General features: G+C 40.3%; 1 long non-coding RNA gene across 1 annotated transcript in view; it reads left to right on the top strand.

Annotated features, from left to right (window-relative positions):
- The first annotated feature begins 8288 nt into the window (after positions 1 to 8288).
- Positions 8289 to 27337, top strand: part of LOC140625299 (uncharacterized) — a 77562-nt gene continuing 58513 nt past the window's right edge. Inside the window, exons 1-2 of the long non-coding RNA XR_012024656.1 lie at positions 8289 to 8500; positions 13889 to 13948. This is a non-coding gene — a long non-coding RNA (uncharacterized lncRNA). The remainder of the gene's footprint in view (positions 8501 to 13888; positions 13949 to 27337) is intronic.

Below are 27337 nucleotides of genomic sequence, written 5' to 3'. Positions count from 1 at the left end.
GTCCCACCCCCTTCTTGACACCTTGACACCTTAGCTGAAGGGATATTTCTTTTCAGTATGCAAATTCAATCACACTTTTGGAGCTGGTCATTGGCTTGCTCTTGCTTTCATGATAAAACCCGCAATCCTAATCGAGGCACCCCAGTCACAAATATATATTTTTACTGCCAAAAATTTAATAGTAGCAATCCCTCAATAAGCGCTGTGTGTCAGTCAATGAGCTAAGCATGTTACTTAATCTTAAACCCAATAGGGCCCCATTTTATTTTAAAAAGAAAGTATTCAGCTTAGCTCAGTTTCCAAGAATCATGAAGCTGGTGCAGAGAAATATATGCCAGTGTCAGGTTTCTGTTTGATTTAGTCATTGACTGTGTTCTGGGGAGACTGCTGCATGGTGTCAATTCATGTATGAAATGTGTCAGTGCTACATTCTCTTGGATGGTCTAAAGAGCAGAGTTGAATGGGGTAGCAGTGGAATTTCCAGAAAGTCCTAAGAATCAGAGGTGGCTCTTATTTTAGGTGATTTCTACCATAGCACCATATGGCAGGGTCCTTGTGGCAAAAAAGAAAGTTAACTAGGAAGAACCAAGTTGGGAAACTGGCAGGGGAAGTAGTGGAGAGGGCATTGACAGGGTCCATAGGTATGGACAGGTCCCAAGGCTCAAAGGGGTCAGATTTGGCGGTGAGAAAATGAAAGGCAAGGAGCCTGGGAAGTCAAGCTATAGGAAGTCAAAAAAACTAAACACAAAAAACACAGTGGGCAACTTGAGAGTAAAAAGGCAGAGTCCATATAACATGGAATCAAGAAAACCCTAGTAAAGAATCTGGGCAGCCAAATGCTGGGATCAAGGCAAAGGGTCTGAGAGAATGGTTGTATGGTGAAGAAATGAGGATGTAGCTTGCTGGGAGCTTGGCGTTCTGAGGTCTAGAGCCAGAGCCACATTCTGAGCGCAAGTAACTTATTCTGATAGTTCAGGCAATTGTACCCCTCTGGCTTCCTAGAGAGTGTAGAGAAGACAATTCCTAGCAGGAATAAAAAAAAATTAGGACTCCAATTCAATGCCTCTTTGGGCCAGCTGGCTTTGTCTTTTTCTTCATCTGTTCCTCCTTCTCTTCTCTACATTTTTGACATATGCCTCAACTGCCCAAGTTTGGTTTATTGACATCATTTGGTTCCTTCTTTCAGCAACTCCCAAGCCTTCCCAACCACTTGCCAACTCAACCAGAATATCACATGTCCTGCCCCATGTTTCTCAAACATAGCTAATTTCCCATCCCTTCTTTTCCTTTTTTTTCCATACCATTGGCATTCTCTGGGACAGCTTTATCTAGTTTACCACCTAGAAAAATATCTACTCCTTTGTCAAGGCCCAGCCCAAATGTCTTTTTTTTTTTTTTTTAATGAAAGATTTATTTATTTATTTATTCGAGAGAGATTGAGAGAGAGAGAGAGAGAGAAGCAGAGACACAGGCAGAGGGAGAAGCAGGCTCCATGCAAGGAGCCCAACGCGGACATGATCCCGGGACTCCAGGATTGCCCTGGGCCAAAGGCAGGCGCCAAACCGCTGAGCCACCCAGGGATCCCTCCAGCCCAAATGTCTTTTCCACCCCCCCACATATCACCCCCTCTCAGGAAGAATTAATTACTTCTTCTTTGTACCCACAGAACTTCTTACATAGAAATTTTATAGAGGATTTATGGCTCCCTATTACTCTTAGGATAAAGATAAATCAGGCTTTCATAGCTCCCTAGGCCTCACCTTCATAGCCCTAGAGTAGAGGTAATTCTATAGTTGTTTCTGTAATTATTTGATTGGCTCTTTAACCTGTAACTACATATGCCTGGAGTTGAAGAAATGTTTCTGTTGTGGGCCTGAATTTCCAGTTGCCCAGCCCAGTGCCCGGCTCAGAGTAAGCACTGCGTACATACTGATCAATGAATGAATCCATGTTATATTTGTTTGCGTATGGGTCTTTACCCTCTCTAGAGAGAGTGCTCCTGGGAGACCAGTGCACTCCTGGGATGTAACTCTTAATCCTCTAGACCCTCAGTGTTGATCATTGTACCTGCCACATGGTAAGTGCTCAGTTAATGTATTTTGAATTACATCATATTCCATTTCAATGTCATGGATTCATCTCAAATTTGACTAGTAATTGTGGTCTTTCGATTAATAAGGCAGCAAGACGAGAGGCTGTCCATGAAGAAAATGTGCCCCTATGGAAATGTCGTTATTATACAATTTTAAGTCACCCTATGGCCTCTACAACTTGCCCTCTTTGACCATGTTCCTCCCTCCCTGAAACTCTGGTTATTTATGCAGAATCTTCAGTGAGTGGCTTTTTCTCCTTTTGACCTTCAACTTTTAGGCTTTCTTTCCTGATAATTTTATCATGATCACATCTCTGCACATCCAGTTCTTCCACACCAAGACCTCTGCTTCACCACAGGGACCATCCTTTGCTTTAATTCTGCCAACTTTACTCCACTCTCATCCTCCCACATAAGATTTCCTTCAAGAAGCAAAATGACAGTATAAGGGGAGTACCAAAAAAGAAAAAAGTTGGTGTGTTCTTCCACTCAAAGCAAAAGAATTCTGAAGGCAGATGTAGGAGGAATAGTTTTGGTTTTTTTTTTTTTTTTTTTTTTTTTTTTGGAATAAGAGGTAGGTGGACAACTGGTGATGTTCTTTTGATCTAAAGGAAGACAAAAGTAACAGATGAAATTAAACTTTCTGATACTTAAGTTGTTATATGTTAGTATTTAACTTAAGTTGTAAAATGTTAAGTGAATAGCTTGTCCTCTGACCTCAGTGTCCTCATTCAGAATGAGGAAGGGAGCCTAGATTAGGGCTGTGTGAACGATCGCCAGACTCTCTGGAACCCAAGGCTGTGACAGAAGGGGATTTCGTATGTGTCAGGAACATACATAATTGTTGAATGAATGACATTATCTTACAGATTGAAATCTCTTGTGAGATTTTATTTGGTGGACAGAAAAGCATTTTAGTGATAAAAAAAAAAAAGACTAGTGAAAAAATGCTGAATTGAATGTTCTATAAAGCTCCCTGTGTTCTAAAAACAATTACCACTATGAAATTTAGAAAGTCAATTATATAAAAATAAGCAATATAATAGCCTTGAGGCAAAAATATCCTAGACCATTATGCAAGAAACATTTTCTTCATTTGAAAATCGCAATCTATAAAATATGCATAAAAAGCCTTACAGTGTAAAACAACTGGGCACTTAGTAAATGACTTCTATGCATAATCCATTGTCCTACGTTTACCTCCAGTTCCTTTCACTTCACGCCTAACCTCCTCAGGGGTTTTCAAGAACCTCATGAAAGCACATCTCTGGACTTCAGTGTCATTTATGTCCCTAGTCCTGAACCGCTTGTTCTGATTTGCCTCTTGTCACCTTCCAGCCCTTTTCTGGATTTGGTAGTCAGTGCCATGTGCTCTACTACAATCTTTGAGTGCCCTTTGTTGTAATAAAATCTATCCCTCTGCTACTTCACCTCTAGTGTGATAATCTGCTAAATCCAGTCCTGCTCACAGAAACTAATCTGGTAAATGCTCCTTAACTTTGGCTCCTCAAATAGAAGCAGAGCATCTAGCTAGAGCTGCAAGGCTCAACATGCAGTCCCTGTGTTTGGCCAAGATGGTAGGAAGAGGGAAGGCCACCTCTGAGAAATCTAAGAGGCATGTAGAAGTATGTCCAGACCCTCCTAGGTCCTGCTGTGGTGGTCTGAGGGGTCACTCTCCCTGGAGTCTTCAAGTATGAATATCTACATTAGACGTCTTTGTGAATAACACAGTCTTTTTTATTTTGGTGTTTTTTTTTTTTTTTAATTCACTGATAAACTTTGTGGATCCTTCAGGTTCTCAACCAAGGCAGGGTATGTGTAGATTTAGGAATCTCAGCCACAAGAGGCAGGGAAGTCAGTGTAGGGGAACTGGTGTCATTTTTGTCTTCCTTGTACCCCTCCCTCCTTATTCTAGTCACAGGGTTTTTGGAGGACTCTCTCCCTTAGAGGATTGCTCCACCCCACTCCATGCAGTGGTAGGGGGTTTCCAGTCACAAACTTCTATCCCTCCGCCAGTTGTGTGTGTGTGTGTGTGTGTGGGGTGGTGGTGGATGGTTTATAGCTCAGGCCTATCACTTTATTGTAAGCCACTAACCTGGAAACAGGCGTGAATTTATGAGTTGGGTATGTGACCAGTCAGAGTGAATCAGAGATCTTCATAGAAAAGATAACTAGATGCTGTGAGAAAGGTGATTCTCATTCTGCTGAGATACCAGCTCCTCAACACCATAAGTTTGGGGTTGCCAAGGGCTTCTCCCTACCACATAGGAGGTGGCCATCTTCCAGGAGAGAATGAGACCAACTCTCAAAGGGAAGCAGAGCTGAGAGGTGGAGATGTGAGAACTTCACTGCTCCCCAGATCGGATTGTGGCAGAATCTTCCTCTACCCATATTATGGGAGCTAGTAAATTCCCTTTTTTATTTAAGGTAGTTTGCATTAGATTTCTGTCATTTGCCAGCAAAAGGGATTTGGTCAACAAAGAAACTGGTACCTAGAAGGAGGGCATTTCTGATGATTGTGGAATTATTTGAGTGGAGGTGAAGTAAGGGATTATGATAAGTCTTCTATCTCCAAATGGGAAGATCAGATCTTTGCTATGTGCTACTGGCTCATTATCATCTTTGGGATTTTAGGTTTCAGACTATAAACCAACGAAGCCTGAAGTCTCAGAGGATTTACTAGAGAAATCAGAATGATGGAGGGTGTTGATTACTTCTGAAGTATTCACTATTGCCCTGAAAGAAAGGGACAGGTTGGTGGGTTGAAAGCAGAGAGCACAGTATGTATCTGTTGATAGTCCGAATGCCAAGACCACTAAGGGTCACATAATCATGTCTTTGTGAAATTGCAAGTGATAAAATATCTGTCTTATACTCAGTTTAGTGTAAGGAAAGACAGGAGATTATTTTGAAACCAGAGAAAGGCCAGAGAATATGGGAACCTGTCCTAAACACTACCAGCTCTGTGTCACCCTTGCTAACTAAAGGTAATAATTACTCCTGGACTGAAGCTTCATCCAATGGGATATGGCCTGGTGCTTAGGGATAGATTAGCTTTGCCTCACCACCCCAATTTATTGTATCATATAGTCCTACAACAGAGACCAAGATGGACATATAACAAAGAGCTAGGGTCATGGGCAGAAGACCAAAGCTTGTTGCTAAGAGACAGAAGCTGAAAGCCAGAATTAGGTTTTATAAATTTTTACTAGCTAAGATTTCTGGCATCGGTTCTGAGCTAATGGAGGAGTTCTCCAGAATATTGATTCTATTAACAGCTTACTAGAACTTTAAGGAGTTATGCTCTGAGAAACTCCAGATCTAAGAAGGGCCATGAGGCTCCACTCCTTAGGGCAATTACCAGGGCCCACATAGCTGTGCCTTAGGAATTGAGCTGCTAAAGAGACCCCAAGTAAATCCCCCTACTTCTCTCTCAAGGAGAGACTTGGAATTCAATGTTCAGGGGAAAGCCTCCTTGTAAGCAAGACTAGGGATGGGACTGGCTTCCTTCAGAACGCATCCAACCTTAGGGAGATACAGTCTGGGTTTTCTATCTAGTAGTATATAGCACACAGCATTGTATACTTTCTTTTTCTCTACTTATCAAGTGAGGATTTCCATTGCTATTCTGTCTCTACTATTCTTTATTGGGTATGTTGAGGATGGTTGACTTTATCATTTAGCCCTAGGCTTCACCATTGGGAGAAGTTATATCTGAACCTAGTTAGAGTTATGTGCATGATTCCAAGTTGCTGGACGAGGGTGTGGTTTTAGGTCTGTCTTTAGGGAGAAGGTGATCAAAGGCTCAGGTGGGTACACCTTTGGAATTATGTGTATTAGATCAAGATTAAATGTGTATGTGAGAAATCAAAGGGTGAAATGTAGTAGAATATGGTTTCTAGCAACAACCCCTCCTTTTCTTGGGGAAAGTAATCCTTCCTATTTCTTAAGGGTGCTGATGGAGTTATTGGTCACAGCACTCTCTGGCCACAGGGATGGCTAGTCGTAGTACTCCTAGAACTAGTGATTGGTCCAAGGAGTGGACACATGACCAAGCAAGTCCTTCAGAGTCCTTCTGAGATTATTATTTGGACTCTGGGAAAAAATAACTGGCTCTTTCTGTTGGGAGTTTCATACTAGAATGTTCTAGGATGGGGATTACAGTAGCTACTTTTATCACCAAATTAAAGGAGAACATCTACAAAAAGAATTAGAAAGAAACAATGGCAAGAGAGGGAGAAAGAAAAATAAGAGACGAATAGGCCTAGACTTAATGATTGCATTTAAGCCCTAGTTATTTCTGAAACAATTTACATACTTAACTTCTTAGTTACACAAGCCAATAATAAATTCCCCTTTCCCTTTAAGCTATTTTGAATTGAGGTGTTTTTTTTTTAAAACTTCTTTATTTTTTTAAGATTTTATTTATTTACTCATAAGAGACACAGAGAAAGGCAGAGACATAGGCAAGAGGGAGAAGCAGGCTCCTCATGGAGAGCCTGATATGGGACTCAATCCCAGGACCCTGGGATCACGACCTAAGCCAAAGGCAGATGCTCAACCACTGGGTCATCCAGGTGCCCTTGAGTTGAGTTTCTATTGCTTGAAACTGAGAGGAGTTTGACTAGTAGAATTGGCTAATGTGCATATGTAGTAGTGCACATTCTAAAGATTGGATGAAGGATCTTAGTATTTTCTTCCTGCTGAGAACACCAAGGTTACCATTTACTGCTGTGCTTGTACATTAAACATAGATAGCTGCTCTGAGTATTGTACAGTTGCAAATTGATAGCATTTGCAAATTCAGCATTTTGTGCTAGATCTATAGCATCTTGCTTCTGCAAATCTAGAAAGAAGTCTTTAGAACCTTCCATCATGAACCAGTTTGGACTGCTGAGGTCAGCAATCTAGATTAATTGAATCATCTATAAAGAATGGTTAATCTTACAGGCATCTCTTGAGACTAATGTTGAGCTACGGCAAGCAGGGGACAAAGATTCTTCAGTGACTCATCTAGTAAGTCCACTAACATCATGGAAGTTCTGTCAGCAATATACGACAGCCAGCAACTTCGTGTCTAAAAACCTTTGTACCAGGGAAGCCCAGGCTTACTTACAGGAGAGTAGACATGGGCAAAATTGTCAGGCGTGGTTCTGCTTTTCCTCTCTATTGTGACTTATTGCAGTGATGTATTCTGGGTGTCAAGCCCTCCTACAGAACCACATGATGGTAGATGCCATAGCATTTGCTGCTAGGAATCAGGCTCTATGCCGCTATACAGCTTCTCTAGGAGTAGATACTTTGGAATTCCCAAAGTATTCCTCCTCAGGAAGAATCTGGGTCTTAAAACTTCTTCAGCTGTTATCTACTGCTGGTGTGGTGTCAAGACGTGGGAGAAGGGGAGAACACCCCCTAATTACAAAATCCAGTTTTCTAACTACAAAGCTGTAGTGATCAAGACAGTATTGTACTGACATAAAAACAGACACCTAGATGAGTGAGACAAATAGAAAACCCAGAAATGAACCCACAACTATATGGTCAATTAATCGTTGACAAATCAGGAAAGAATATCCAGTGGAAAAAAGACAGTCTTTAAGAAATGGTAGAAATGGTTGGATAGAAACATGCAAAAGAATGAATCTGGACCACTTTATTCCTGCATACACAAAAAGAAATTAAAAATAGATTAAAGACCTAAATGGGAGAAAGGAAACCATCAAAATCCTAATGGAGAATACAGTAACCTCTTTGACATCAGCAAACTTCTTACTAGATAGGTCTCCCAAGGCAAGGGAAATAAAAGCAAAGATAAACTATTGAGATTTCATCAAAACAAAAAGCTGCTACACAGCAAAGGAAATAATCAACAAAACTAAAATACAACCTACAGAAGGCAAATGACATAGCTGATGAAGGGTTAGTATCCAAAATATATAAAGAACTTATAAAACTTAATACCCCCAAAAAACAAATAATCTAGTTTTAAAAATGGGCAGAAGACATGAATAGACATTTTTCCAAAGAAGATATACAGATGGCATGAAAAGATGCTCAACATCACTCATTGTCAGGGAAATACAACCAGTCAGAGTGACTAAAATGAACAACACGGGAAACAACAGTTGTTGGTGAGGACGCAGAGAAAGGGGAACCCTCTTACACTGTTGCTGGGAAAGCAAACTGGTACAGCCACTCTGGAAAATAGTATGAAATTTCCTTAGAAAGTTAAAAATAGAACTACTCTACAATTTAGCAATCACACTGCTAGGCATTTACCCAAGGGATATAAAAATACTGATATGAAGGAATACATGCACCCTGATATTTATAGCAGCATTATTAACAATAGCCCAATTATGGAAAAAGCACAAGTCTATCGCCTGAGGAATGGATAAAGAAGCTGTGGTATGTATGTATGTGTGTGTATTTATATATATATATTAATATATAAATGTTATTTATCATAACATTTTAATATATAAATTCTAAATATATATAAATATATATAAGTAAATTATTTATGTGTTAATATATAAATAATGGTCCATTATATATACAATGAACTATTACTTAACCATAAAAAAGAATAAAATCTTGCTATTTGCAATGATGTGGATGGGGACAGAATGTTATGCTAAGGGAAATAAGTCAGAGAAAGACAAACACCATATGATTTCACTCATATGTGGAATTTAAGAAACAAAACAAAAGAACATGGGGGGTGGGGAGAGGCAAACCAAGGAACAGACTTAACTGTAGAGAACAAACTGAAGGTTACTGGAAGGAAGGTTGGTGGGTGGGTAGGGGGATGGATTAAATAGGCGATGGGGATTAAGGGGGGCACTTGTAATGAGCACCGGATGTTAAATGTAAGTGATCACGAAATTCTACACCTGAAGTTAATAGTACACTGCAAACTGGAATTTTAAAAAGAACTAAAAAAAAAAATTAAAAACATCTCATTAAATATCAGGCTTTTAGTGGGCCTTGTTGCGGAACTATGACCTTCACAAGTGTTTCATCAGAAGTATAGCTTTTATTTCCCTGCAATTTACTCCTTTCCAATCTATTTTGATCTTGAAGCTCTGACCCCTGTTGACTTTGTATTTTCTCTTTTAAATGAGACAGAAAGGCTGGAGAGGTCTGGAATGGAAGGAATGCCCTTCCCCCAGCTGGGATAAGGCTCTGGCAAAGCTTTTTTTCCCTTAGAGAATAGATCTTTGTTACAGAGAAGGTTCTGATGTATTCGCAATAATGACCATTCCCCTCCCCAAAGCCAGAGAACATCTTTCTCAGATTTCATCATGACAATCTGGTACGTTCCTGGAAGGAAAGCCCATCAAGGTGTGGAAGCCCCTTCTATGACTAGGACCTCTGGAGTTTTTCCATTCTCACATTACTCCACACTCAGCTTCTAGCAATCCACCAAAATTACCATGTAAGTGTACCTGTCAACTTATGGCTCCAGCAACTCCTGTTCTTGGCTGATTCAGCTACCAAGAACAGGAGATGCCCCCATCTCTACAGATTTCAAGGTGCCAGTTTGCTTTCAACCTAAATTCCCTGATAAGCCTGAGAAAAGTCATTAATTTTCAATGTTTATAGTATTTTCTTGTCAGAAGAACAGTAGTGATGACTTCCAAAGTCTATATATGTTGTAACTGAGGCTGGAAATCACAAGTGAATTCCTGTACGTAACTTCCTCCGTGGTCCTCCAAACCTAAGTCCCTTTTTTGGTTACCATGCAGCAAAAGGGAAAGGCACGTGGCTGCAGCTTTCATACCCTGTGCTAACGACTCATTGGGTCCCTGGAGTCAGACGTTTTGATTGAAGATGTCAAGTGTTGCTTCTCGGCTCAACATTCGGTCCTCACTGGGCATAAACCAAGTCATCATCAATCTCTTAAATTCCCTTCAGCAACTATCAGGTTGCATAACTTTTTATTAAAGAGTCAAAACACCTTTTACTGTAACACCAATTCTAATAGTAATTTATTCACCAGTCACTCCTACCTCTCTGCTTTGACCAGTTCTTAGCTTAACAAGTTTCTCTGCCCCCCCTTTATTTTCAGAGAATGGAGGAAGGGATGGGGCAGGAGGGGGTGGGGAGAGAGAGAGAGAGAGAGAGAGAATCTTCAATAAGCTCCATGCTTAGAACCTGAATGAGGCTCGATCTCATCACCCTGAGATTATGACCTGAGCCAAAAATCAAGTGTTAGACACTTAACCGACTGAGCCACCCAGGCACCCCTGTCTACCATTTTTATTACTGCACAGCTCTAGGCTTATAAAAGAATAAGGCTTTTGTATGTAGCACAGATGATAGGGGGGCCAGAATATCTGAATATCTCACCTACATGATTGCCCAGCAAAGTATATATGACCTGAGAGCATTTGGAGGAAGTATGAGGTCTTTGATGCCTTGAAATAATGATATACATTGCCCATCACACTCAGGGGTGTATTTAGCCCTTAGAATATGCAGGTGTCCCCATTCATGGTTCATTCAAATGCCTTACAGGTTATGCAGTTTTTAGAGGAACAATCTGTTGACATATTGATGAAAAGGAAAGGTTGGATCAAATTGATTTTTTTTTTTTTTGCAGATGAAATACAGTCTTAATTGTTGTAGACTTATTACTTAACTACAACAATTTAAGTGAAACTGTGTATGTGATTTGAGTATAATCCTACTGGTAGGTCAAAGGGTAATATGCTCTGGAGCAGGGTCTAAGATAAAGAAAGGACTTAATTTTTTTTTTTTCCAAGTCTTCAATGTCATGTGGGTTGATGGCTAACACATCTTCCAGCTACTCTGAATGGTGGAAGAATGTGAAAAACAAAATATTTTAAAGCCCCTGTTTTCTATGCTCCCGTCTTATTAAAAGTGTTAATTTTAATCATTTTTCAAGGATTTTTTTTGTAGACACAAAAGAAAGAATGAAGTTTGAAATGCTGCACTATCGGGAATAGAGGAATAGTTTTAAATTATTGTATTTCACACTACTACATTTCACATGGAGAAGAAAAATACTGAAAATATTGCTTAGGTTTCTTTATTTGCCACAAAGTGAAAAGTTGAATTATACCCATGATGATAATAGTCTGAACTAACATACAGCTTACACTGCGTATGATTAGAAGCCCAATTCTGGCTCACTATGTGGGGCGGAATTATATTCTAAGATAGAATATGAGGGTCATCTGTGGTCACTCCTGCAGACAGCCCTGTGAGTTATGGTGTTATTTATGAATAAGTTCCATTATCTTGGGGATGCTCTCTAGTTACACCCATACCTAACCATTGAATCTTCTGCCCACCTACTTAGTGCTTGGTCTTTCTATTAGACCAGACCACGTAGAGTGGTTTGGGTTCAAGGATGAATAAGAGTGACGACTTAGATGAATTCAAGGCTGATTTCTCAGAAGTGTTCTTACCCAAACAAGGGAAGGATGGAGGTGATTTGGTATGTTTCTCTGTCCCACCCAAGTTTACCATGGAAACAGACCTGAGGTTGGTGGTCTTGGCTGTGTGGGTGGAATGAGATGCTCACCAGGGCATAGAAGTATCAATTCTGTCATGTTTCCATACAAAGCAATACTTCTGCTACTCAGAACTAATAGAGACTCTAAGCCATGAAATTCTTATTGCACCAAATTGGAGTAATCACCTCTTAATTGCAGCTGTGTTGGAGAAGCCATGAATTTCCCATGTATGTCTACTTGTGGACTTTCTATGGACAGCCCCCATGGCCTGTCATAACTATTTGCTATAGACATATAGTAGTTTCAAAGAGGAGTTTGGTTTGGCTCCTCTCATGAATTAAGCTCTACCCAAGCGTATTCTGTGCTTGAATGTCTGACTTCCAGTTGCTGGCAACTGTGGCAACTCCTCCAGCAATCTCGTTTTAGGAAGGACATGCTTCCTCAATAGCATTAGCGTTTGATTATCTTCATTGATGTCTTGGCACATGGCTGGATAAACTTGTAGCTCACCTTCCTATAAAATTAGATTGGCCTTCATTGGGTATGGGAGACATCTTGGCCCCCTTCAAAATCTTCTTGTCTTCAACCATGTTGTGGGAGCTTTGATTCTTTCAGAGAGTCACAACTGGACAGTACTAGGCAGCACTGTACTTCAGGCTTGTGCCAAATACTTCCCATTGTGTGCCTTGAGTCCTCTCTAATGTTGCAGCATGGAAATCTCAAGAACTGGCTCTGTACTCCCTGATGTTTAAACTGGAGATGCAGGGCATGTATAAAACCACTCTTGACCACTGTGGGGATGGAGGCCAAGGCAGTCTATCTCAAGATGGGCCATTTAGGCATGAAGATTATTATAAATTAAAAAGCAATCAATACCCAGCAGATCCAGGGAAATCTCTTTACCCCTCCCTAACAACGGGCTAAAAGAATTTAGGTAGAGGACCTGCTCCAAGACCACTATCACCACAGATAACTACATCATAATGTGAACTAGGTATGGTAGACAGGGAGGGATCTAGCGAGGCCTGTTTGATCAAAGTCCTTTATGTCCCATTGTTTGAGTGGCCCAGAATACCTTTGTTTACCAAACATTTATTCTTTCATCTTCCTGTGAATGATCTTCTTCCCTTTGAAGTCCCAGAACCTGTCTCCTTAGTCCAGAATGACACATATACCTCATTTCACCTGTCTTTGGAATTTCCATGTCTGTGTGGATTCCTCATATATACAAAATTAAATTTGATTTTTCTCTGTTAAGGTCTCATGTCACTCTGATTCTTAGTCTGGCTAGAATGACCTTGAAGGGGATAGGAAATTCTTGCTCCCTGACAGAGAACAGACTCCCCTGATAGGTGTTTCCCCTCTCTGAATCCTTGGATAGATGGTCTGAGTCATATTGATGAGGATTCATAAGGTTTTGGTGGGATCAAATACCAATCACCAGTAGTCAATTCAATAGCACTTTCTCACATTGGCTTCCCCTTCTTCCCTTTCTCCACCTTGTATCCCTGCTCCCTGGGGCCACATTCAGAAATAGGTGACCTGAAAGTCAGCCTTTGTCTCAGGCTTCTACTTTCAGGGAAAGACAAGCTAAGATACATGATGCAAGAATCTAAATTGAGCTCCTTAGCATGTCCTCATTCCCAACTCTGCATTATCTATTTTCTGGAGAGTACGACTCTCCATTCAATCTTATTGGGTTATTTGCCATAGGACCCTTGTGAAAATCTTCTGAAAGAAATTAGCATATGAGAGATGGTTGAGAGGAAATAACCTTGACAGGGAAAAACTAAAGGATATGAGGACTGTATCAGGATCCTGAGGGAAAACAGATGGCAAAGTCACATCAGAATAATTCAAGGATGGCTTATAGACAAAGGGACTCATTCCAAAGGCGTGGGCAGGGTGTAGGGAAGCCAGCAGGAACCTAGGGTTAGCAGCTGACAGTACCCTTAGGGTAGGGTTGCCAGATAAAATACAGGATGCCCTGTTAGATTTGAGTTTCAGATAAACAATAAAATAATCTTAGTGGAAGATTGGATGAGGTATACTGAAAAGTTGGTTTTTAAAAATTCAGATTCGTCTGCTTTTCCTATATGTGTCTTTGCTAAATCTGGCATCTTTAGACTCAAAAGGAAGGTGTAGAAGTCTAGAGAACCTGAAAGGAGTCCTGTAGAACAGGCTGTTCTGAGAGGAATAGTAAGCTTGGGTCTAGGGATGCAGACAATTCAAAGCAACCTCACGGGGAGGAAATTGGAGGATAAATACTATGATCTCAGTCTCTCCCCTTCCTCTGGTCTTCTTCCAGGGGTCACCACTGGCTTAACCAGAAACCAGAAGACAGGGAACCTGCAGATGCAGACCACAGGTCAGCCTCCATGGGCATGGGGCAGGGTGAGGGCACGGTGAGGGTCCTGGGGGCAAGTGGGGGAGATCCAACACAGCAGGCACTCCTCCCTCTTCTCTAAGTGGAACTTTTCCAAGCATGACCTGTGATCCAGGAGAAATCCCAGAAAGTGGGGTCTCCAGACCAGGACTCAGCTATTTGCCTGTAATTATTCTTCCCTCTCAGCTATTCCCTTTCATTCTTGTCTCAGTCATTCTAGGATTTTGCTAATCCTGTGTCTTTTATTATGAAAAAGTCTTAAGTCTTTCGAGGGGAGTAGGTGGATATGAATAAAATAGTTTCCTCACTCTTGGAGCTCTTTTGGGATAAAGGATCTGCCCACTGTTGTGATTCTGCAGGTTCCATTCCCCCTTAATTTTTTACCTTTGGTCCTTCTATTACCTGTGGATTGTGCATGTGGAACGTATGCAACAGGAGGTCATGCACATTTATGAATGAGACAGTGAGAGTCATTTGAAGATACTCATATTTAAAATGCCCTCTCTCATCTATAGCTTCCTCTGCGTGGAGCATACAGTAGGTATATTTATGCCATAAATCAGAACTATTGCCAAAATGTCAATATTCTAATTGGGAAACTTCATTTTTTTTTAACTTTATTAGGCTTAATGTTTTCTTTGTTACTGTGACTAGCACTGGCATTTGTTTTTTTTTTTTTTTTTCCTCCCAGAGTTGTTTTCATGAAGAAACAATGTTTTAGTCATACCACGAGTGGGTTACTGCATGAGCAGAGAATAGCAAAGCCCTACTCAGAGGAGATGCTAGTCTCTGCCTTGCTAAATGACTCATTGCTTCTCAGAGGGCATGATTCATATTCATACTTCAGAACATTAAAAAAATAATATGCTGAGGAACTTCCCAGGTCCCTTTTTAATGGTAAAACTGCTTGTTAGGTACTCAAATATCAGGCATCCTCAATAACAACAATAGTCTGTTGGTAGAGGGCTTGTTATACGCAGAGGTCCCAGGCCTCAGCACATTGCAGGTATTATCTAATTGAACACCCACAAAAATCTGATGAGTTAGGTGCTATTATTATCTCCATTTTGTAGATATGAAAACTAATGTGCTGAGAGGTCAAGCAATTTGTTAAAAGGCCCACAGACAGCATGTTAAATAAATAAAGGTTCATTTTCTTTTCCCCACATAAAAGAAGTCTAACAAGAGGCAGACTAGAGCTGATATGGTAACTTCCTCAGTGATTTCGGGGACTCCAGTTTTAAATTTCTACACACCATCTGAGCACACCACTCCTATCCTCATGGCCATACCAAGGTCTAAAATGCTTCCTGGAATTCCAGCTATCACACACACACTATACAATCCAGAAGCAAGACAGAAGGCAGAAAGGCAAACTGAGCTATCTACCTTAATTATATTCTGGCTCAAATTTACTCCCAGGCCATGGTCTAGTCCCATGGCCTCACCTAGCCCCCAGGGTGGCTTTAGGAAGGGTCTTTGATTCTAGATGGTAATATGGCCAGATGAAAATTTGTGGTGTCCTGCACAAGGAGAAATAGAAGAATGGATAAGAGCAGTGGGCAACCACCCTCCTTCGTTATAGTGATTTGGCTGGGTTTGAATCCAAATGATCTAAGTCTAGAGGAGTCCCCTCCCCATTTTTTTAATGACTATAAAATGGTAACTGTTGGTGCTATTTTATAACATGCGAGAAGCCTTTGCCATGACATTTTCTTCAGTAAACTCTCTTATTTTCAGTCTCTCGCAGACTGGTCATAAGCATGGAGAGGGTAAGGCCTTTGACAAAAGCTAACTTCTTAGTAGAAGAGAAGTTTTGACAGATGACCAGTGGGGGATTGGGGTAGGATCTGGGATAATAAAGGTGAGAACCTAAGCGTGTAGATCAGCCATAGGCTCGAAAGAGCTGCCTGCTTTTGTCTTTGCCCCCCCAAACCCCCTTAAGTCTCAGGCCCAGTAGACCTCTGAGAAACCAAACACATAAAGGCCTGTCATCTTTGTGTCTTCATTTATATTAATCATTTTCTTAAATAAACTAATTCTCAAAAGAAAATATAACATGCAGAAATTTCATAAAACCCATGCTGGTAATGGTAATGAAAATTCTATCAGCAAAAGCACATTTGATTAATCATATACATGCATGATTTTTCTCTTATACCATCTGTTTAGAAGATGAAAAATGTATTCTGCCGGTAGTTTGGCATAAAGTATATTTATAGAAAGATTTTATTTATAGTCTGCCAGTGGATTCTGAGCCTGCCATGACATAGCTTCAGAACTAGGTATGCTGAAATGTTCAAATATTAATGCCAACAACATTCTTATCATTAAAACATGAAAGTTAAAATGTTTTCATATTCAGTTCATATTTTGGAGTCTGTGGCTGCAGACTGAACAATCTATTTGGAACTCAGTTTAAAGAATATTAAAATAGGATTCTCTAGCTTTGGTTATTATCTGTAATTGATGGTATCTACTTGATTCTGGGTAGCACCGATTTTATTTTCTGGCTATCCAGCATTAAGAAACACAAGGCGAATCTTGAAAAACATTTTCACAGAATGGGATACATGTAATTACTCATACTTTAAGTGATGAGGAGACCACGTTATAGGAATTATAAAGTAACTGAGTCAGTGTAGACAACTCTACAGGGTGAATTGAGACATTGGATCTTTGGCTTTAACATAATAGAAGCAGAGAGAGGATTAAAGAATAACACTAGGCCCTCTAGACAAAACCAAACCACACAAAACCATGCCCTACCCTTGTCACATCCTTATTCACACACATATTGCAGAAGTTAAAATTTCAATTACACTTGATTGCATTTTAAATCTCAGAAATGCCTATGTAAGGTGATGAGCCACTTGAGGCAAAAGGAAAACCCTGTTGCTTTTGTGGGTTTTATGAGGAACATGGAGCAGTTAGACCCTGGGAAATATTCTGGAAGGTGGTTGTCCTGCTCCTCCTGGCTACCTGCCTCAAGTATCACTGATACAGAGCAAAGCTATCCCTAAGTAGCCTTTTCATGGTCTCTAATGTCTTGAAATATTGTTATAGTCACCCACAAGATGAGTCAGATCTACAGTAGAGTAATGCATAGTGAGATGACAGAGGTCAAGTATAGTAAAATTGGATGTTTGTTATCAGCTAAATCTGTCTTCTAACGTTTCAAGCAATAAGCCCAATGCACAAAGATAGATCCACAAATAGGAGAGAAAAAAAAGCTTTACACTGTATTAAAACCCAACCATTCTCAACCTCCGTAAAATTCAAGGCAGAGCCACACAGACTCCTGGAAAAAAAATTTTTTTTTGCCTTATTTAAAAGGGGGACGGGATCCCTGGGTGGCTCAGCAGTTAAGTGTCTGCCTTCAGCCTGGGGCGTGATTCTGGAGACCCAGGATCGAGTCCCGCGTCGGGCTCCCTGCATGGAGCCTGCTTCTCCCTCTGCCTGTGTCTCTGCTTCTCTCTCTCTCTCTGTCTTATGAGTGAATAAATAAAATCTTTAAATAAATAAAAGGGGGAAAAATCTTATTCACAGAAACTCCTCTCTAAGAATCCTGAATTGAGTCAATAAAATGATCAATTTGTATATAACTACCATGCATGGTTCTCCAGGTGTTTGCAGAGTGTTGGGAAAGGACATTGTGATACATTTAAAAATGTGTTCCTTCTCGCCCTGTGAAGAAAAGAAGGGCTTAAAGTTACATAGAATAGGGACAAGCATAGAGAGCATGGCTGTAGGAATGGGAGAGTCCTCAAAGAATTCCTGTGCTGAGACAGGTCCTACCAGGACAGAGGTGGACTTGACATGATGAGAACAGGGGGAAACATTTCTGTCCTTGTGTGATCTCTTCCAGACTTAAAGAGACATCCTGTCCCTGCAGCATCTGTAGGGCCCTTCCTGGGACAGACACCTCCTCTTGCACGAGCATGGGGCCCAGGAAGTCAGCTCAGCTAAGCTCAGCCCTTTGTTTCACTCACTGCAACATTTGCCAAGGAGCCTAAGATGAAATGATCACCAGGAATAGTGATGGAGATCTGTCCGTCCCAGGCCCAGGCCTGAGCCCATCACAAGTACTAGCTTGTTTAATCCCCAGAGCTACCTGTGAGCAAGATTTCAGAGGAATTTGGGGTCAGAAAAAGGAACACATGCCTTTCTGGTCCCAAGCTGATAAGGAAGTTCTTTTTATAGGACAGTGAACAGGAGGTTCAGAATTTTGAGACAGATAACAGAGTCAGAAGGGTTTTCTCCCCCAAGTAAACTCCATTTTTGACTTAAGATCATATCATGTAATAATCAAATACTACCTGGCCTGGTCTTTCAGTTCTCTTATGCTGAGATCTCTCTCCTCAAGTGATGAAGGTATTTCAAAGCTCTGAGTGGAGGTAGAAGTCTGTCCCTGCCTCCTCCCCGACCCAAGAGCCATTCTCTCTTAAGTAGATCAGGAAAAAGTGTTGGTCTATGAAGAAGCACCAAGGCTGTGACAGTCTCAGTTTCTCATCTTCGAGGTGACCTGCTTCCCTCAGACACCTAAGACGACTGACGCTGATGGAGTAAGCTGCAGCTTCTAACTCTGGGTGCCGAGGAGGGGCTGTTACACAGTAGCCAGGATTCAAAAGTGGCCTTGTGACAATTTGAGACAAAGCTACAGGACATCATATGCCATTCTATGCTCTTTTAAAATTTATTTTTATTGAGAAAAAAAGTCTTAAAGATTTTAAAGTAATTGCTTCACCCAACGTGGCACAACCTAGAGATCAAGAGTTGCATGCTCTTCCGACTGAGCCAGTCAGGTGCCCGGTTTTACTTTTGTTTTACCTAATGTGTTAATTTGTTAAAATTGAGTTATTTAAGCTCGCTTTTTCTCAAGACAGTTTTGTAAATTCAATATGTTCAAAGATGTAGGGATAATGATCATATAGCAAATAGTCAAAAAGTAGGTGTGGCCTCTTGTCCACAGGACTGATCCAGGTTCTCCTAGCACAGGAAGACACTCGGACCACCCTGTTTTATGGATGAGAGGATGAGGTCTAGAAAGCTTAAGTAACTTGACTGAAATTTATGCAACTGGACAGTGGCAGAGAAAGTAGTCAGAAACTCTTAGCATAGTTTTAAAACCAGTTCTCTGATCCACCAGAGTATACTGGCCATTGGAAGCCAGCAGGTGTTCATCTTTATTTTGGCCAGTCCCAAGGTAGTAAATTAGGGATGAGCAATACAGTCAGGTGGTTCTATGTCTGCATTTGTGCCAAGGGTCACAAATTTCATCCTGCAACGTTCTCTGGGGTTCCAATCTTATATGTTGCCTGTACCTTATTGGAATGAATCAGGTAAAGTGCTCTGGAAGTCTGTTCCATTTTCTGAGATTGTTCATTAGCCAGTTTTCTTTCAAGGAAACTCTTAAAAGGATTTCATATTTGGGGGGTTGTGGGTAGAGATGCTAGCTAAACATATTACTTGTCCTGTATAAAAAAAGATTCGTAAAGCCCACATTCCTGGAATCAGAATCAGGCAGAAAGTTGGGCTGAGTTCAAAGAATCGTAAGAAAAATGACGAGGAGCTTGGCAGAACTGAATAGCAAGGAAAGGGGAAAATGACTGAATGGGTATAGTTAGATTAATTAAGCCAGAGCCCGCAATGCAGGAGGAGGGTACAATAGCCAGCACGTTTTGAGATTTGCGATCCTCAAGGATGGCTAGAAGGGATCAGATGGCAGCTACTCTGTCAGAGTGACAGTGTGGATTCAATAATTAAAAAGCAGTTTTGGCTGTGAGCTACAGAAAAGCAAGGGAGGCATGGCCTCATCAGAATGGCATTACTTTGGAAAACACACTGTTAATAAAAAGCAGGAGCAAAGCAGACTCTACTTACAAATAAAGACTTGTGAGTTTGCTCTGGGGAAAAAAAATGCAAAAAGCTTGTTGTCCACATCTTTGGCCAACCCAAGTCGTCCTTTCAGATAGACGGGACTGGTTTGCTGCCCACCTGAATACTTAAATATTCCTTTCCTGTTTTCCAGTGGCTTCTTCCTTCAACTTTATTTTTTCCCCCTGCCTTATTCCTTCTTCCTCAAGAGGGCACCATCACCCCATCCCTAGAAAGGGTGCTGCTGTGTGTGTTTCACACTGAATGTTGAAAACATCTCTCTGCAGGAAAGAACCTAGTTATAGACCAATAAACCAGTAACAAGACTTCCTATTTTAGTTTCAAATAGCTCTCAAAACAAATTGTATTTTGTTTAAACCCAGACTGATCATGAAACAAAAAAAATCTGGTGTGTTTGGGAGAGGAAGCCTGTGAGACTGTGTTCATGGTCTCAAATGGAAGACAAAGTTCAGCTGAACTTCAAGTGCATTTGATTGTGTGCTGATGCTTGTAGGGTGTTTTTCTTAAGTCTTGGTGGGAGCACAAGACATTTTATGTGTGGGACTGGGGTACAAACCAGCAAACACACATCAGCACAAACAGTCTTTGTTAAAACGTGGGCAGCACACATGACAGAGGAATGCCAAAGAAAGCTCAATGGTTCTCTGTTGAACACATAACACGTACTTTTATTTGAATCAAGGAATATTATATCAAAAGGATATCCCACCACTGTGGACTTGTGTTCCTTCAACGTTTGCTTTCATACATGATAATGGGCTTCGTTTCTCCAGATCCTTATTAAGTCTATGCCTGGGTGGTAAAATCCATAAATAGCATAACCATCATGCCATATTTTCTCTGTACTTATGTGAGGGGTATGAAGCAGTTGCCTAGCTTTTGTTTTTGTTTTTTGTTTTTAGGTTGTGAGCTAGTGACCATGTGGCAGGAGTCACTATTTAAGGGCTGTTTACACAAAGTTTGCTGTTTTGATAAAATTATTACAAATTTTAATTCTAACATTTAATGATACACATAATTGTTATTATGCTTGAAAGCTATTAGGTATCAATGGTAAGCAGTTTGCATAATTAATATTTTATCCACAAGAGCCAGATTTTGGGTTTTACCCTTCATTCTACCTTGACTCTGGTTATCAATATAGAGTCACTAACAAGGTTATTTTTCTCTAAAATCATGCTTTTCTCCACTATTTTCTTTTTTTTCCCTCTCTGTTCCTTCTCTTTTTATCTTAGTAACAATCATAGTCCTCACTGTTATCATCTTCCTTCGCACAGGGACCTACTCTGATATCCACAGACGGTAGGCAAAGTTTTGGATCTGCTTCCAACACTGCAGGATCTTTGGTCCCAGATCCCTCATCCTCCTGTGCACAGGGTGAGATCCTCAGGGTTTCACTTTGTCCACTAACACTTAATCCCTGTGATAACCTATATTCATTTCCTACGGCTGCTGTGACAAATGTTCACTTGGTGGCTTAAAACATAAATTTGTTCTCTTATGGTCCTGGAGGTCAGAATTCTGGAATTGAAGTGGCAGCTGGGCTGTGCTCACTCTGAAACCTCTAGGGGAGGATTCTTCTTTGCCTCTTCCTAATCCTTGGCACCCCTTGGCTTACATCCCTCCCATCTCTCTTCCATCATCACATGGTGTTCTTCCTGTGCGGTTCTGTGTCCCAGTTGCCTTCTTTCCTGACCCTAGTCATATTGGATTGGGGCCCATCCTAATGCAGCACAACCTCATCTTAACTTGATTACATCAGCAAAGGCCCTATTTCCAAATAAGGTCATATTCATAGGTTCTGGGTAGTCATGAATTTTGGGGGGGGGTCACTATTTAATCCAGTACCTACTCCTAGCCCTATTCCATACCCCACCTGAGGAGTCTGATCTACTTTCAGCTTCTACTCTCCATTTGAGTTGCTGCCATGTTTTCCATTCCTAACCAGTATTTAACTTAGTATTTATTAACAGTTAGCATAATAACATTCTAGAAGAATATTTTCTAGGGGCCTTAAAGCTCTAATAGCTCCAAGGTCTGAGACTATTGATGTACCACAGTACAGAAAGTGGGGCACCTAGGCCAACGGTGAGGCCACAGGAAAGTGGGGGAAACATTGGGGGCAGGTTGTGAACAGTTGGGAGTCTTTGAGAAAGAAGTTGAAAGGAAAACAATTGACTTCAAGAAGTGGGAGAAGAGGAAGAAGTCAGGGTTGCTGGGATAGGATTCTCAGTCCTGGAGATGCACACAGTGTCTTTGGAATGTATGCTGTAGGAGATAGCATGTGACAGAGATCTAAAACAATCTGTTATGTTCTGATTGATTTCCTATCACTCACTACCTTCCCACCAAGAAAAAAAAAAAAAAAACCTCTACCAACTTGCTGCTTTTAATGGGGAAAAAAATCTAAAACCCAAATATGACCAGGAATATTAAATCTTGATAGAATTTGGCAGAAGTGCACATGCTAATGGTTGTTCCTTTGCTCTTTTATTGGAAAGAAAATAAAATGTGAAGTCTGGGAGAGACAGCAGACCCCTGGTAGAAGAAAGGGAGAATGAAAAGGAAGTTGTGGACCTCAGGGTTTGCCGAGAGTCTGGCCTGATTATCTCTCTGTCTCTACAGGGAGAGGTACAGAAATGTTTCATATTTAGAGCAGCTGGGCTGACCTACATATCAGCAGGTGTTTCCTGTAAAAGGGCCTTACAGATAATTATTACCATACCATATGCCCAGTATGATAAAAAAAATCCATGGGTGATACCTAGGTGTCACAGAATCATCATCTTTAGTTTTAAGGGCCTTGAAAGGGCTTGGAGCCACATTCATTCTGATTGTCACAGAAGACTCTTCAAATGACTTATGTCAGGTGATGAAAGGAAAATCCTACTAAGTCATATTTTAAGACCAGAGTAGAAATTTTACTTAAATGAATGTCCTGGGCAGGGCTCAAGGTAATCTTAGAGTTAGCTTCTGTGAGCTTACATGGACTCTGAGGTTGTTAAACCAGAACAAGCCTGACATTCCTCCTGACCCAGACCCCTCAACTACCACCGAGGAAACAGCAACCTAGAGAGGAAGCGATTTGTCCAAATGTTACATGGATGATCAAGGCAAGTTAGACTTAGACTGTACTTAGACTCAAGTTGCCCAAGTTAAATGCTTCTTCTATTCTACTGTGCTGCAAAACATTCATGGCCATTTTAGGATTAGTTCTTATCTAAGCATTCTTCTGAATGCCATAATAATGGAAGCCTTTGGAGGTTTTCAAGCAAAGGCAACATATAAACCCAAGAAGAAGATGAAAATAAAGTTTATTTATTCATTTAGCACATATTTATTGTTTACTAGTGTTATGCCAGATACTGCACCCAGTGCTAAGCTATTGTTTGAAGCATCTAATCCAAAATCCAAAAGACAGGTAGTACACTACTGAGGATCAATTTTGGTCAGTATGCTTGCTGTTAGCATTATTTTCTTAACAAAATATTTTCTCTAGGTCCTATTGCCTTCAAATAAAGTATACCCATATTTGATAGTCGTGGATAGGGAGAAGGTAGGGTTGGTAGACGTTGATAGGTCATTGATATTAGGTTGTGAAGCCTAAGATTGATGTGGAAACTTCTGAAGGCCAGTGGAACTAAAATAATTACATTAACATTTGACCATTGGGTGGCACGGGCATGCAGAAACCACTCTCACATTCACCCCCTCCATTGTTTTAGGGAAAGATACATATTGGACTAAAAGGCAAACATTACTAACCAATCCCTTCACTGTCTATTCCTTCTTCCTCCCTCTAGCTCTGAATCATGAGTGTATGTGTTGAATGGAGGGAACAAGAAACAAGATGGTTAAACCATGATGCTGATATCTGGCATAGCAGAGCTGAATTTTATGTGCTTTCTTTATGACTAATACCTACATTGCATTGCTAGAGGTTCTTTCTTTCCTTAGCAAGATATTTGGGATTCATCTTCACGATTTCCCCTCTGCCATCTCATTTCTATCACAAAGTCCCATAGTTTCTTCCTTTAAACAAATAGCTTTCCTTCTCTGTGTCTATTGTTGTAGCCATAGTTCAAAGCCATTGTCCCCAGATGAAAGAATACAATAATATTCCAGTTTCAAATTTTGTTACCGCATAAATCTCTAGACACATAGAGATGTCCTCATAAAACAAAGTGTTGTCATAGTATTTTCTATGCAGGTGTGTTCTGAATGGCCCAAATCACCTGCATCTATGACTAGGAACTTGTTCAAAATATGGCCTACTATTTGAATTCTCCTACCATTTATTCAAGAATCTACCATTACCTCCTTTTGATTTTTGAATCCACTGGAATCTAAACATAACTTTTATCTAATTTAATTCTCCTATACTCTCCTTAATGCATCCTCTCTTCCTATCAGATTGGCCACCACGTTGATTCACCTCTGCCCCATACACTTATTATTTATGAATTTTTGCTTTTAATTACATGGTTCTTACCTCCAATGTTGCACCATTTTCCATCCACACATTGTCTTACCTATTCTAATTTTCCCTATACTTTAGCACGCATTCCAAACACCAGCTCCTTCATGATGTCACGGGTTGTCAGTCACTCTAGTCAATAATGATTTCAGCCCTTCTGGATTTTTCATACTACTTCCTGAGAATCACAAACTGTAGAACCTGATAATATTCAATGTAAGAATTATATACTATATCGTTTTATACTTGTTTTCATGCTCTCATGCACAATGCATTCATAAAATAGAAATTCTAATATCCCTCTTGAGGGTTGCCACGTTTAATGTAAAAGTGCTTAGAACTGTGTTTGGCATTTAGCTGACATGATGAGTTTGTTTTCCATCCTCTCCCATCTCTCAGAGGGTTGGAGTTATATCTGATAATATTGTATCCTTCATAGCAGGTCTTAGATTCAAGCATATAGGGTTCTTAATCAATACTTATTGACTAGAACATGGTTGACCTAGAGACCCACACTCATGAATTCTGACATCAAATATGTACAATTATGTACTCTTGGTTCATAATGCTGCCAATTTCTTAAATAAATTCTAAAATTATTAGATCTAGTAATCTATTGCTGTGAATTTTCATTTTACCCCACTTATTGGTACTTAAATATTATTCTGAAACATGTACAGACTAACATTCTCTCTTGATGACATAGCATTGCCATGACCCATTGCCTTTTTCTTTGAAACCTGTGAATACTGCAAGCTGGCAAGCCTTGCTGAAAGTGCACACTTCCTATTTTTATGTATGCCTTGCTTTTCTGTTGGCAGCAGAGGAAACCAGAGCTTCAGAAATTAGGAAGCCTGGCTGAATTGAGTTCAGCTTTCCAATTCTCAAAGCTCTTGTCTGGATAGCTGCCCTTCTGAGGGAGTGGTCATTTTTTGATTTCAAGAGCAGTCTTGTTCTACTCAGATGTTCTTTCACAAACTTTTTTATGCACTAAAATTAAAACATTTGTTTCTGACTTCCCAAACATTGTTTATACTTGTCAACTGCAGGCCAGGCTGCGCAATTACTCCCTGGAATAAAAGTACTCTAAATCATATTTATTTCACTTTCAGCTACTATCCAGGAAAGCTTGTTGAGTTTTCTGTGTAGCGATAAGATTAATACTACACACAATTATCCTCAGCCATGTATATTCTGCAAATAATCCCCAGTTTGGCAATAGTTGTCTCCTACAGCAATAGTCCCTTGCTAGACGGTCTTGTACGATAAAGCAGATCTTTGCAAAGTAGTCTTTCTAATCATCCAGATCTAAGACAACATATTATTTATTTCGAATGGTCAGCGGCATTCTGACTGCCACTGCAAATTAGATTAGAAATTATCTAGTTGGTGTGTAAACATCCCACTAATTTACCTAGTGTCTGGCTCTTTTATTTGATATTTAGGAATTTAAATAATTTAAGGTTGTTTAGCTCTCAGTTCAACCTTTGCTTTCTGGATATTTACTTGGAACTTCCCAGTATTTATTTAAGGATATTAGAAGTGCTTGGGGAGGATTTTTTACTGCCCAGGGGGCTGGTACGGCTGTGTTACACCGTTTGTAAAGATAACGTAGCAGTAGGCTTGCAACAGTCCTGTCTGCTGGGTTGGGGAAGGGATTCTCTAGATTTCTTCCATCATCAGCCCACCTCAGTTGCTCAGCCGAGTTGAGAGACTACCACCAGTGCCACAAGACTGGCAGCTCTGAACCATGCTGATAAGACCAATTCCTTTACACTGTTCCCGATCTCCCATTTTAAATTTTATTCATTTTTCTTCATGGTTTGGAACTTTGGAGTCAGACAAATCTGGACTCTTGCACTTTCTAGCTTCTAGCTGTTAGGCCTTTGAGAAATTACTTATCTATTCGAGCCTCAATTTCATATCTGCAAAATGGGGATAAGAAATGCCTTTCTTGAAAGACTGTTGCAGGGATTAAATGATACAGTTATCTGTGAGAGCATCTGGCAAGATTTTAGATTAGATTTTAGATTTTGTTTTCAAAATGAGCCCTCTTTGTATGTTTACTGGGGACCTTTGCTTATTTGAAAGTATGATGGCTTGTATTCGACAAGCATAATTTTCCTTCTCTTCCTTTAAGTGCCCTAAACTTCATTCTTGATAGCTCTTTCTCAGCCACCAGCCGTAATTCATTCTCAAGGACCTGAAACTCATCAGACTAAATTATAAGTTACTGATAATTTAGACTCTTAATTTCTACATGGGCATTTTTACTCAAATATGTCTCCCAGAGTTTCAAGCTAAAGGGAATGTCTGAATGACTATGCAGTTTTCTGTGCATGACGTCAGAGAGGTTTCAGCCTGTAATTGTTGGAGTGCCTACTATGTGCCAGGGTCTGTTTCAGCCACTGGGAACATTGCAATGAACAGAACTGATGAAAACTAGCCCTTTGGCTAACCTCTGAGGTGACAGCTATAAAGGTTAATTTGACCCTATCCGAGGTAACCAATAAAGTAATAGCAAAACAATAGAATGAGGTGAAAATTATGAAAACAAAGAGGCCCAGCCTGAGGCAGATAGCTTTATTTCTCTCATGGACCACCCCTCTCCTGCTGCCTGTCCTACACTCCTTGCAGCCTAATAAATAGCTCTTCCACAGCCAGATGGGGTTAAAGACCATATTTACACTTTAAAATGCTCAAAAAATATAGCTGGGAGTGATGGGGGATTTATTTTATTAGTTCATTTTTATGTTTAAAAAAACTGTAGTAGAAAAAAAAATCAGCGTTCATCTTTTTTCAATTTTGGCCTAAGATTTTTGGCATTAAAGCTTTTTCAGTTTCAAATGTTCCAACTCGAGCTGTATTTATGTGATGCCAAAGCAACTAGTTGAAAAATTACAAGTACGGGAAATTAGCCAACTCTTTTGTCTGCCAACTGCCAACCAACCAGGTTGCCTGAATTTTTTTCTTCTCTGAATTGTCCCATCATTCAA

Source organism: Canis lupus, chromosome 36, assembly GCF_048164855.1.
Source record: "Canis lupus baileyi chromosome 36, mCanLup2.hap1, whole genome shotgun sequence".
Classification (NCBI taxonomy): Eukaryota; Metazoa; Chordata; class Mammalia; order Carnivora; family Canidae; genus Canis; species Canis lupus.
The sequence above is the reverse complement of the archived record's forward strand: the minus strand, read 5'-3'. Positions and strand labels throughout refer to the sequence as shown.